Raw genomic sequence first — 13,276 nt, forward strand, 5'->3', positions numbered from 1 at the left:
GTGTATATTTACCACATATTTTTACTCCATTCATCTACTGAGGGGAATCTGGGTTGGTTCCTTATTTTAGTGATGGTAAATTGTGCTGTGATGAGTGTAGTTGTGCTTTAGTGTGGTCTTGCTTGTAATTTGGGTAGATGACCAAAAACGGGGCTGCTGGGTTATAGGGGAACTCTATGTTTAGCCTTTTGAGGAAAGTTCACACTGCTTTCCAGAGTGGTTGAAGAATTTTACACTCCCACCAACAGTGTAGTAGGGTCCCCTTTAGGTCACATCCCTGCCAGCATCTGTTGTTAGCCAATTTTGCCAGCACCATTTGTGGAAGAGTCTGTCTTTCTTCCATCTTACTTTATAGTTCCTTCATTAAAGATTAAGTGGCCATAGGTCTCTGGGTTCATTTCTTGGTTTTCAGTTCTATTCCATTGTTTCTTGGACTTGTTCTTGTGACAATACCAAGCTGTTTTTTGTACTGTAGCTTTGTAATAGAGCTTGAAGTTTGGTACTGATATTCCTCCAGCACTGTTCTTCCAGTTTAGGAATGTTTTTGCTATTCAGGTTTTTTTTTATCGTTCCATATTTTTAAATTTCTTCCTCTATTTCATTAAAGAATGATGTTGGGATATGGACATTGGAAGCCTTTAGCAGTATTGCCATTTTTATGATATTAATCCTCCCAATCCAGGAGCATTTAGCATATTGTCATTTTCATGATGTTAATTCTCACAATCCAGGTGCAGTTCTTTAGTGCTGCTTTAACTTCCTTTTTTAGATTTTTAAAGTTTTCATCGTAGAGGTCTTTTCCTTCTTTGGTTAAGGTTATTCCTATGTATTCTTTTGAGGCTACAGCAAAAGGAGTTTCTTTTCGCTTCCTAGCCTCATTCTTCACATTGTTGGCGTACAAAAAAGCCATGGATTTTTTTGATGATTTATTTTATATCCTACTACTTTGCCAAAGTTTTGGATCAGTTCAATTTACTTGGAAGAGGCCTCTATGGGGTTCTTTAAATACAGGATCATGTAGGATCATGTCATATGCATAGAAAGTTTTACTTCATCTTTCCCTATTTGGATCCCCTTTAGATTTCCTCTTGCCTTAATGCTTTGGCTAGGGTTTATAGTACTATGTTGAAGAGGAGCAGAGAGAGCAGACATCCTTGTCTTGGGATTATATTTTAACATATACCATAATCATTGATAGAGAAGCAAGAATCCAATCCTTCAAAGTTTTAAGTTTGAAATTTTCTCCTGAAAGTTTTTTCCTCATTATTCAGGCTTATCTTCAAGAACTACAGGTTTGTTTTGGCCTTGGCTTTTGCTATTGAAGAGATCAACAAAAACTCTGTTCTTTTACATAACATGACTCTGGGATTTGATATCTATGATGTACAATATGGAACTTTGACAACATTAAAAAAAAAACCCCACATTTGCCTCTTTCGGAACTTACAATATTCCAAACTACAACTGTACAAGAGACAGGGAGTCTGTAGCAATACTTACAGGACCATCAGGAACAATATCTGCCCATATTGGGGCACTGGTGGACCTCTACAAGTTTCCACAAGAAAGAGTAGAAGGAGTGGGGAATATTAAATGTCTAATTTGGTGCTGCTTCAGATGTTAGAAGACAATGATAGGAAAACACTGGAGTAAATAATCTATAAAATTTTGTCACAGAAGGAGGACTAATTGAAAGAGAATGGCGAGAGCCAGGCTGGGGAAGGGGACCCAGCATCAGTAAATGGGACTGCAGACCATCAGCGGCCAGAGAAGCAACAGCCAAAAAGTCACTCCAGGAGTGCAGAGTCCAGACAGCAGGAGCTCCACGAGCCCCAGACCGAGTGCAGATGGTGGCACGGGCACCAGAAGCGTGGGAACGAACGGCCAGGAACAGACAACAGCAGGGGAAGTGGGCGGCACTGATGGGGAGAGCCAATGGGGAGAGCTGGGACTGCCACCACCAAATGACCGATTGCCACACCCCAACACCACAGCCCCAAAAAGCCCACAGCAGCACGGGACACACACATAATCCAGGACCAGTAAGTTCCCCATTGCTGCCCCCCCCCAACAGGAGACCAGCTCTAGCAGAGACCCAAACCCTACAAAGAAGCTAGAGCTCCCTCCCTCCCCCTCCCTTCCCTGAGGGAACAAAGGAACCCAATATTTGGCGGCTCCAGGACCCTACAGCCTTTGGGAGGAAATGGGAGCTAGCAGAGGCAGAGCAGTTGCTTGAGAGGGCAAAAACACCCTCCAACAACCCGGAGCAACATGCCCCCAAAGGAAACACTAGAGCGCACATGCACATGCCCCTGGAGGGCCAGCGTGGGTCAGTGTGCTAGCCCTCCAGCAGGAGGATCTCCTGCTCAACCCCCGCAGGAGCACACAAGTGGGCAAGTTGCCCCCTCAGCAGCAACACCCGCTCTGATAGGTGCACTCCGCACAGGTGGGCAGGGCCCCCCAGCGGCAGCGCCTGCTCTGATAGGCGCACTTTGCACAGGTAGGCAGGGCCCCACAGCGGCAGCACCCACTCTGATAGGCACACTCCACACAGGTGGACAGAACCCCACAGCAGCAGCGCCTGCTCTGATAGGCGCACTCCACACAGGCGGGCCACCCCTCAACAGCAACCCCTGCTCCGACAGGAGCACTCCGCACAGGTGGGCGAGCCGCCTCTCAGCAACAATTCTCAATCTGAGAGGTGAGCTCCTTAGACCACAGCACCTAGTGGGAAAAGAAGCAAAGAAGAGAAAAGTCTCCATGCCACGCTGAATCAGCGACCTGAAAACCCCCATCAGTGACACACTAGGGTCAGCACAACACAGCGGCAGGGCACAGTCTTGCAGAGAAAGACACAGAACCTACCCACCCCCAAGTGCAGTGAGGGTGACTGCCTCAGCAACAACTGAGACGGTCATGCTCACCCATTGGGCAGTAAGGTTCAACAGCCAAACTCAAACCCAGAGCCAGGACACAAACAAGTCTCCACTGATGGACCAGCGGGAACCAGCACAAAGCCAAACCAAGGGTGCCACCTACAGATCTCCAGATGTGCAAATCACAAAGAAATATTACAAATTTCATGAAAGGTCTAGCCAACTCGCCAGCTCCAAAAAGTAGTACGACTGAAGAGGAGATGGAGAATAAAAAATAAGAGAACAAGATTGAAGAAATGATTGAAAACCTCAGGACCGAATTCAGAAAACAGATATAGGAGCTTAGAATGGAAGTCTCAAAAAATCTACAGGAAATCAAGAAAGAAATGGAAGCAAAAATGGATACAGTGCAATCCTCCATTAAAGAAGACCTTAACATCCTGAGAAGTGAAATGCATGAAAAAATACATTCAAAATACAATTCTTTTTTTTTTTTTTTTTTTTTTTTGGCCAGTCCTGGGGCTTGGACTCAGGGCCTGAGCACTGTCCCTGGCTTCTTTTTGCTCAAGGCTACCACTCTGCCACTTGAGCCACAGCACCACTTCTGGCCATTTTCTGTATATGTGGTGCTGGGGAATCGAACCCAGGGCCTCATGTATATGAGGCAGGCACTCTTGCCACTAGGCCATATCCCCAGCCCAAAATACAATTCTTTAAAACAAGAATTCACCACGATGAGAGCTGATCTGGCAACCATAAACAGCTCGATGTCATCCATAAACTCCTCACTGGACGCCACATCACAAAGAATTGATCATATTGAATCCCGAATCTCTCTTTTGGATGACAATGCAGCTGATAAGAACCAGAAAGTTACCACACTCCAAGAAACCGTTAAACTCCAGGGCAGACTAAATCAGGAGCTAGTGGACAAAGACAAGAGATATAATCCACGTATAATAGGAGTAGATGAAGGAGCTGAATACCAGAGCAGAGCGCTGCAACATATTTTGAGACGAGCACTTTACCACTAGGCCATATTTCCAGCCCCTACAACACATTTTCAATAGAGTTATTGTAGAAAACTTCCCTAATCTCACAAGGGACCACACCCAAGTAACAGAAGCTTATAGGACGCCTGGCAGACCAGACCATAGAAGATCCTCACCCAGGCACATAATAATCAAGACTTAAGAACTCAAGAATAAAGAGCAAATTTTGAATGCAGCCAAAATGAAGAAAGAGCTATGTTACAATGGAAAAAGTTCTGAATCACAGCAGACCTCTCCACACAAACCTACAATGCACGAAGAGTGTGGAAGAACACAATCCAAGTCCTCCAGGCCAACAATTGCCAACCCAGAATTAGATATCCAGCAAAACTAGAATTCACCTTCGAGGGAAAATCCAGATTTTTCCATAGCAAAGAGGATCTAAAGGAATATGTGAATAAAAAACCAGCCTTCCAGCGAATTCTAAGAGGGGAACCCCACCCAACAGAAAACGTACAGGAACCCCAGACAGAAACAGAAAGAAACTACAAGAGCCAGATCCCAACAGGAAGAGCAGCTCAATAAAGATAAGAAAAAAGGGAGAGGAAAAACAGCCTAGTAGGAAAATGGAAGGGAAAAAAACACTCTTATCCATGATCTCTTTGAATATAAACGGTATAAACTCTCTGATAAACAGGAGCAGATTGACAGAGTGGATCCGGAAACAAAAAGTTGCTATCTATTGTCTTCAAGAGACCCATCTTACAGCAAGGGACAAAAACAGGCTCCGAATGAAAGGATGGAGCAAGATCTTCCAAGCAAATGCACCCACCAAAATGGCAGGAGTAGCCATCCTGATCTTAGACAAGCTGGACTTCTCATTAAAATCAACTCAAAAAGAAAATGAAGGGCACTACATTTTAATACAAGGAAAAATCCAGAATCAAGACATCATGGTGATAAATTTATACTCACAGAACAAAAGAGGCCCTACATATGTCAAGAAAATTCTCACAGAACTACAGAACAAGATAGACCCAAACACAATCATAGTGGGAGACTTTAATACTCCACTCTCTCCAAGAGACAGATCCAACACCCAGAGGATTAGCAAGGGAACAGAAGACCTGAGTAAAACCATATCACAAATGGATCTGATAGATCTGTACAGTCTTTCACCCTACAGAGACCCAATACACCTTCTTCTTAGCAGCCCATGGAACATACTCCAAAATAGATCATGTCATAGCCCCCACAAAAAACCTCAGCAAATACAAAAGTATTGACGTCATCCCATGTATTATATCTGACCACAGTGGAATCAAGGTAACCCTCAATAACAAAGAATAGCACAGAGGCTATACAAATACTTGGAGACTAAACCCCTCACTGTTATCTAACACTTGGGTCACAGACCAAATTAAGGATGAAATTAACGAATTCATAAGCCACAACGACAATGAAAATTCATCACAAAGAAACCTATGGGATACAGCAAAGGCAGTGCTGAGGGGCAAGATCATTGCCCTCAGCACTCACATTAAAAGAATGGAAGCAGAGTAGGTGAATAACCTCAAAATGAAACTAAAACATCTGAGGAAACAAGAAATAATTGAGTCTAAAACGACTAGGAGGAGAGATCACAAAGATTAAAGAAGAGATAAATCTGATTGAAAATAGAAAGACCATTCAACAAATAAATAAGACTAAAGGCTGGTTCTTTGAGAAAATAAGTCAAATTGACAGACCCCTAGCAAGACTTACAAAAAAAAGAAGAGACTCATATCTGTAAAATCAGGGACTCCACCGGAAAAATTACAACAAATACACACGATATTCAAACAATCATAAGGAACTATTTCCAGAACCTCTACTCACTAAAAAACAATAGTTTTACAGAAATGGATCAATTCTTAGAGAAGTATAAACTGCCCAAACTGAATCAAGAAGAAATAAATCAACTAAATAAACCAATAACTTACAGTGAGATACAGGGGGTAATCAAGAGCCTCCCAACAAAGAAAAGCCCAGGCCCAGATGGATTCACCAATGAATTCTATAAAACCTTTAGTGAGGATCTAATTCCAATACTCCTCAAACTCTTCCGTGAAATAGAAACAGAGGGAGAAATCCCAAACTCATTCTATGAAGCTAATATTATACTCATCCCCAAACCAGGCAAAGACCCAACAAAAAAGAGAACTACAGACCAATATCACTAATGAACACAGACGCAAAGCTCCTCAATAAAATATTAGCTAACAGGATCCAGAAACTGATCAAGAAAATTATACACCATGACAAAGTAGGCTTCATCCCACAGGCACAAGGATGGCTCAATATCCGTATATCTGCTAACGTAATTCAGCACATAAACAGAACTAAAATCAAGAATCACATTGTTATCTCAGTCGATGCCCAAAAAGCCTTTGACAAAATTCTACATCCATACTTATTATAAGCTCTGGAGAGAACAGGAATAGATGGAACATTCCTTAAAACAAGAAAAGCCATATACAACAGACCAACTGCTAATATCGTATCAAATGGGGAGAAACTAAAATCATTCCCCCTAAACTCAGGAACAAGACCAGGATGCCCACTCTCCCCACTTCTTTTCAACATAGTGCTGAAATCCCTAGCCATAGCAATAAGGCAACAGGAGGACATCAAAGGGATCCACATCGGCAAAGAAGAAATCAAACTATCCATATTCGCAGATGACACGATCTTGTTGGGCTCCGGCTATTAAGGGACAGTCCCGAGAGACCTGCCTCTTCTCCTCCTCACTGGGGCTGCATGGCTGTTAGCTACTCCTACCTTTTCCCCTTGTCTGGAATCGGAAAGGTGACCCAAACCAGCCCTGCCTCCCATCTTGGAGCATGTGTATGTCAAAATGGCACCGGGGGAGCCCAGGGAGGCGGTCCTGTAGGCTGTGATCTCTGAGGCTGTGATCTCTGCCTCTGCCTCTGACATCACTGTGATGGACAGCTCAGAGCAGCCTGTCGCTAGTATCTAGTTAGCCACTCCAAATCCCTCCCCTTCCCAATGTCATTACTGCTATAAATGTGGTTGTTCTTCCCTTTATTAAATGGAATTCCAAGAAGCTTTCTCCAAGAACGCCTGCGTGCCCTGTGTCCTCTTTAAGCATGAGGCGGGGAGGGGCATCTCGTGTCCACACACAGTCCAAGGCTTGCATGTGAGGCCACACTCCAGCTTTTTCACCCGTGGGACGGGGCGGAACACGCGTGAGAGTGAAAGGGTCACACATGATCTTATATATGAAGGACCCAAAAAACTCAGTCCCCAAACTCCTACACCTAATAAACCATTGTGGCAAAGTAGCAGGGTACAGAATCATTCCACAGAAGTCAGCAGATTTTCTATACACCAGCAATGTACAAACAGAAAAGGAAACTATGGAAGCAATACCATTTACAATAGCTAAAAAAGGAGTAAATTACCTAGGGATCAACCTAACTAAAGACTTGAAGGACCTATTTAATGAAAACTTTAAAAATCTAAAAAGGGAAATCAAAGAGGACACAAGGAGATGGAAAGACCTCCCATGCTCATGGGTAGGCAGAATCAATATAGTGAAAATGGCCATATTGCCCAAATTGTTATACAAATTCAATGCAATCCCCATCAAGATCCCAGCTGCATTCTTCACTGAAATAGAGAAAGCAACCCATAAATTCATATGGAACAGCAAAAGACCTAGAATAGCCAAAGCAATTCCAGGCAAAACAAAACAAAACAAAACAGTGCAGGAGGTATCACAATACCATATTTCAAGCTCTACTATAGAGCCATCATAACAAAAACAGCCTGGTATTGGTATAAAAACAGACCTGAAGACCAATGGAATAGAATTGAAGACCCAGAAATAAAACCGCACTCTTACAGTCAGCTGATATTCAACAAAGGAGCTAAAGACATAGAGTGGAATAAACATAGCCTCTTCAACTACTGGTGCTGGGAAAACTGGGCAGCCATATGCAGAAAACTCAAAGTAGACCCAAGCCTATCACCATGCACCAAGATCAACTCAAAATGGATTAAGGACCTCAACATCAGACCTGAACCCTTGAAACTACTGAAGGACAGAGTGGGAAAGATGCTAGAACTAATAGGTACAGGAAGGATCTTCCTGAATAGAGTTCCAGGGGCACAACAGATAGGGGAGAGACTCTACAAATGGGACTACTACAAAATAAAAATTTTCGGCCCAGCTAAAGACATAGCCATCTAACTAGAAAGACAGCCAACCATATGGGAAAGGATTTTTACCAGCACAGCAACAGACAAAGGCCTAATATCTGTCATCTACAGAGAACTCAAAAAACTAAGCCCCTCCAAGCCCAATAAGCCAATTAGGAAATGGGCAAAGGAGCTAAAGAGAGACTTCACAAGAGAAGATATAAAAATGGCAAAGAAACATATGAGGAAATGTTCAACATCCGTGGCAGTAAAGGAAATGCAAATAAAAACAACCCTGAGATACCACCTCACTCCAGTTAGAATGGCCTATACTCTGAACTCAGGCAACAACAAATGCTGAAGGGGGTGCGGGAAGAGAGGAACCCTTCTCCATTGTTGGTGGGAGTGCAAATTAGTATAACCACTTCTTTGGAGAACAGTATGGAGGTTCCTCAAAAAGCTCAACATAGAGCTACCCTATGACCCAGCCATACCACTCCTAGGCATCTATCCTGAACAGCAGGCCTCAAGATATCAAAAAGACATCTGCACCTCCATGTTTATCGCTGCACAATTCACAATAACCAAAATATGGAAACAACCCAGATGCCCTTCCACAGATGAATGGATCAAAATAATATGGCACCTATACACAATGGAATACTACATAGCGATAAGAAATGGTATTTGCAGGGAAATGGTCAGAACTTGAACAAATAATGTTGAGCGAGACAAGCCTAGAACACAGAAAACAAAGGGGCATGATCTCCTTGATATATGACTGTTAAGGTGGGGGGAGGGGAGACAGTAGAGACCAGGTCTGTGAAACAAAAAACATCTTGTCAAATGGTATTTCCCACAGGTTTGGGTCAGCGACCCTACATTATGTAACTAAAACCAAACAACTACTGAACATATAAAGTTAAAAAATAGACCTCACAGCGGATCACAATAGCTTAAAAGCTATGTATGTATGTTCATATAAGACAATGATGAGCAAACTCTATTGTTGATGTTACATTTAAAGTCCCAGGTGAATTTCCTTTGGTATAGGCCACGTGGCTACTGTATATGTTTTTGGTACACTGTGTATTGTTTATATGTCTACCTGATCTAGGGAAGCGAAAGAAAAACAGGGTGTAAGACATCACTAGAAATGTACACACTGCCCTATTATGTAACTGTACCCCTTTTGCACAACACCTTGTCAAAAAATTTTTTAATTAATACATAAATTTAAAAAAGAGAATGGGATATCTGTATTCTCATTAATTTGGTAAAGGGGATGGAAAAATTAGAGCAGACCACGCATTCTTTGGAGATTTAAAACTTTTAATTTTCTTTTGAAAATCAAGAAATCAAAAATGACTTTAAAGTGTAAGATATGTTTAGCTGTGTGCTGGTGCCTCACATCTGCAATGCTAGCGACTCAGGAAAATTATTTCTAACTAACCAGAAAAAAGCAGGCAGTAATATAGGCTTCATATGCTAGAGTACTTGCTTTGAGGGAAAAAAGCCAAGAAGGGAATGCAGCCATGAGTTCCTGGCCCAGTACTAACACACACACACACACACACACACACACACACACACACTCATTTGTAAGATATATTAAACAAAATAAATGAAGCTCGTAAAGAGAAAGGCGGTATATGATTTCTCACATGTAATGTTATATTTACAATATATACATGAAATATTTAAAAATACATGGAAACACATACCCACTTTTATATAAATATGATAAATTATGGCAGGTATTGGGGTATAATGTCATATAACCTCTCTTAAAAAAACAGAAACAAAAAAAATGAACACCAGAAAACTGAAGCACATCTTTAAAAAACAGGGTCTAGCTGTTAGGGTGATACAGAAAGGGACACAGGAATAAGGACTAGATGCATGGGCAAATACAAAATAATATTCAATGTATATATGTGAAAATGGGGCTAGGAAAGTCAAAGAATATGTAAGCTTAATATAGATTACAGTTGATGGAAATGATGACAAAGATCTACAGGCATTTTACAAAGAGATAGGATGCATAATAATTGAAAAACATTTTTTTTCAAAAACTAAAAGAAACACCCACCTTCCAACTACTTCCCATGGTTATATATCATGACTGGGATTATGATGGATGGAAATTTATTCATTCATTCATTGTCCTATTTTCATTCCCCTTAGCTTACCTATGGGCCTTTTGATCATGGCCTGAGCAACAATATTAAGTTTCCTGGTCTCTATCAAATGGCCCCAAAAGACACATAAATAGTCACTGTCATGGTCTTATTACTGTTTTATTTTATTATTCAAGTGGAACTGGGTAGGATTGATAACCTTACAAGATGAGAATGGTTTGTGGCTTCTTCCTACATTCAAAGAAAAGATGGCCAAGAACAGGGTTTGTGTAGCCTTTGGGCTAACAATCCCAATCTAGACTGTGTCATATATTTTGAAAGTCATGGCACACTATAACCAGATTAATAAATGTTCAGGAAATGTTGTCATCATATATGCAGATAGTGAATTAATACTATATGTAATGTCATGTGTTGAGCAATTTGTAATAAAAGGCAAATTTTTTATCACGAACTCGGAGTGGGATTTAACCATGAAAAAGAGATATTTTATTCTAGGTTCATTCCATGTACCTCATGTTTTCACACCATCACCCAGAGGTTTCTGGATTTACAGATTTTGTCAAGGCAGTTAACTCTTCCAAATACCCACAAGACCTTTTCCTTGCTAAACTGTGGTTTCTCTCTTTTAATTGCTCAGATTCGGAGTCTGGCTGTGTGGAGAACTGTCCCCATAAGGCCTCCTTGGATTGCTTGCGTGGGCACATTTTTGACATGTCTGGAGACAATGACAAAATATACCATGCTGTGTCTGCCGTGGCCTAGGCTCTCCATGAGATGCTTCTTCATCAAACACAAGTACAAACAATGGGAAATAGAAAAGGCACAATGCCTTCTGCTGCACAGGTAAGGCTTTCTGTGTTGGGTGGCATACACCAAGTAGAAAGTCACTTTGTAGAGAAGTGTCTTACTGTATACCATTAAATATTTCAGGTAATGTTCCAAAACCAAAAAAAACTTTACTTTTTTAAATGTCTGTGAGGTTCTTTAGACATGTGGTCACATGTCTTCAGGAACGTAACAAGGACAAGATCTATTCCACGTTTCTAAAATCCTTTAGTTACAAATAACCTCAACAAGCTAATACTAATGTTGTGAAAACAGTAAAAAGAAATACCTTTGGCTTTGCAGACGCCGCTGCCGCTTGTAGTTACCAGCTGCCAGCCATGGTCAACCCCACCGTGTTCTTCGACATTGCCGCAGACGGCTAGCCCTTGGGCCGCGTCTCCTTCGAGGTATTTGCAGACAAAGTTCCAAAGACAGCAGAAAACTTTCATGCTCTGAGCACTGGAGAGAAAGGATTTGGTTATAAGGGTTCCTGCTTTCACAGGATTATCCCAGGATTCATGTGCCAGGGTGGTGACTTCACATGCCATAATGGGACTGGTGGCAAGTACATCTATGGAGAGAAATTTGAAGATGAGAATTTCATCCTGAAGCATACAGGTCCTGGCATCTTGTCCATGGCAAATGCTGGACCAAATACAAATGGTTCCCAGTTTTTCATCTGCACTGTCAAGACTGATTAGTTGGATGGCAAGCATGTGGTGTTTGGGAAGGTGAAAGAGGGCATGGAAGTCGTGGAAGCCATGCAGGGCTTTGGGCCTGGGAATGGCAAGACCAGCAAGAAGGTCACCATTACCGACTGCGGACAACTCTAACACATTTGACTTGGTTTATCATAACCACCAGACCATTCCTTCTGTAGCTTTGGAGAGCACCCTTCCACCCCATCTGCTTGAAAATACCCTGTAATCCATTTGTGCTCTCACTGCAGTTTTTTGGGTTCCATGTTTTTCTTACTCCCCTCCAAGTCTAGCTGGATTGCAGAGTTAAGTTTATGATTATGAATAAAAACAAAAGTTGTCTGTCCTTAAAAAAAAAAAGAAATACCTTTTACCTTTGTGTTCCTTCGGTAATTGCAAAGGTGACCTCCTACCCCGAATTATCCATATTTTTCATAAGTGATCGAGTTTTGTTCTACTTCTGTTATTACAATTTTACCTAGCTCAAACTATAGACATGAAGAAAACTGTAGCCGCTGACTGGAAATTGTCTCACTCATTACTATTTACATTGAAATTGGTTTCTCATATAAAATGGCCTTCTATTTCTGTGCTTAGTTTCTAGGACTCAGAGATTTCCAGCATCAATTTTCTTTTGGGGTACTTAATTAGGTATCTCTGATATTCCTTACTTCTGACTCAGAAATTCAGGGTGATCAGGAGCTTTGCATAGTTCGTACTTTCTGTTTTAACTTTGGAATACACTTCACCATAATAGGATGTATCTCTTTTAGCTGCACCCTTTTCTGAAGAACATCCGATTTCACAATCCTACTGTACATCAAGTGATTTTGCATGATAAAAGGTAATTTGAGGCAGAGTATGACATTGTGAACATTTGGAATTTTCCAGAAGGTCTTCAACTGAAAGTGAATGTAGAAAAGTTTTCTCCATATAATCTACATGGCCATCAACTATCTTTATGTGAATGTATGATAGAGTGAGCCATAGAAACTGCAGAGGTGTGTAGGATTTCTTTGTAATGATTTTAAGAACATATAAGTAAGTAAAATTCAATGTTAAAATTTATACTTGGTTAGGTGTAGCAACTTATTCCTGTAATATTAGTTATGTAGTGTATTGAAATCTGATTAGTATGTTTTCAAATAAGTCCTAACAGGAAATCTTGTGAGACACAGCTCCATTAAACCACCAATAAAACTGGAAGTAGAGCTGTGGTTTAAGCGTTAAACTGCTAGCTTTAAACAACAAAGCTCATATTTATAAAAAGCCCAAGTCCTCAGTGCAAGACTTAAGCCAAGCACCAAGACACAATAATGTATACACTATGTAATTACAAACAACACAATACTGTACACTTAAATATATACAATTAAAAAAATGTATTGACTGACTATTGGCTAGGAAATGAAGAGGATAATTTAGGAGGACTGGGCTCTGGTGGGTCATACTTCAAATCCAATCTACTAAGGCAGATGACAGTCTTCAGTCTAAGATTACAGGTTAGTTGAATGCTCAACAGAGTAGAAAAGTCTGTG

General features: G+C 41.1%; 1 pseudogene; it reads left to right on the top strand.

Moving 5' to 3' along the window:
• Positions 1–11,339: 11,339 nt before the first annotated feature.
• LOC125360525 lies at positions 11,340–11,983 on the top strand (annotated as a pseudogene).
• The last annotated feature ends 1,293 nt before the right edge of the window (positions 11,984–13,276 follow it).

This window comes from Perognathus longimembris, chromosome 12, assembly GCF_023159225.1.
Source record: "Perognathus longimembris pacificus isolate PPM17 chromosome 12, ASM2315922v1, whole genome shotgun sequence".
NCBI classification, from domain to species: domain Eukaryota; kingdom Metazoa; phylum Chordata; class Mammalia; order Rodentia; family Heteromyidae; genus Perognathus; species Perognathus longimembris.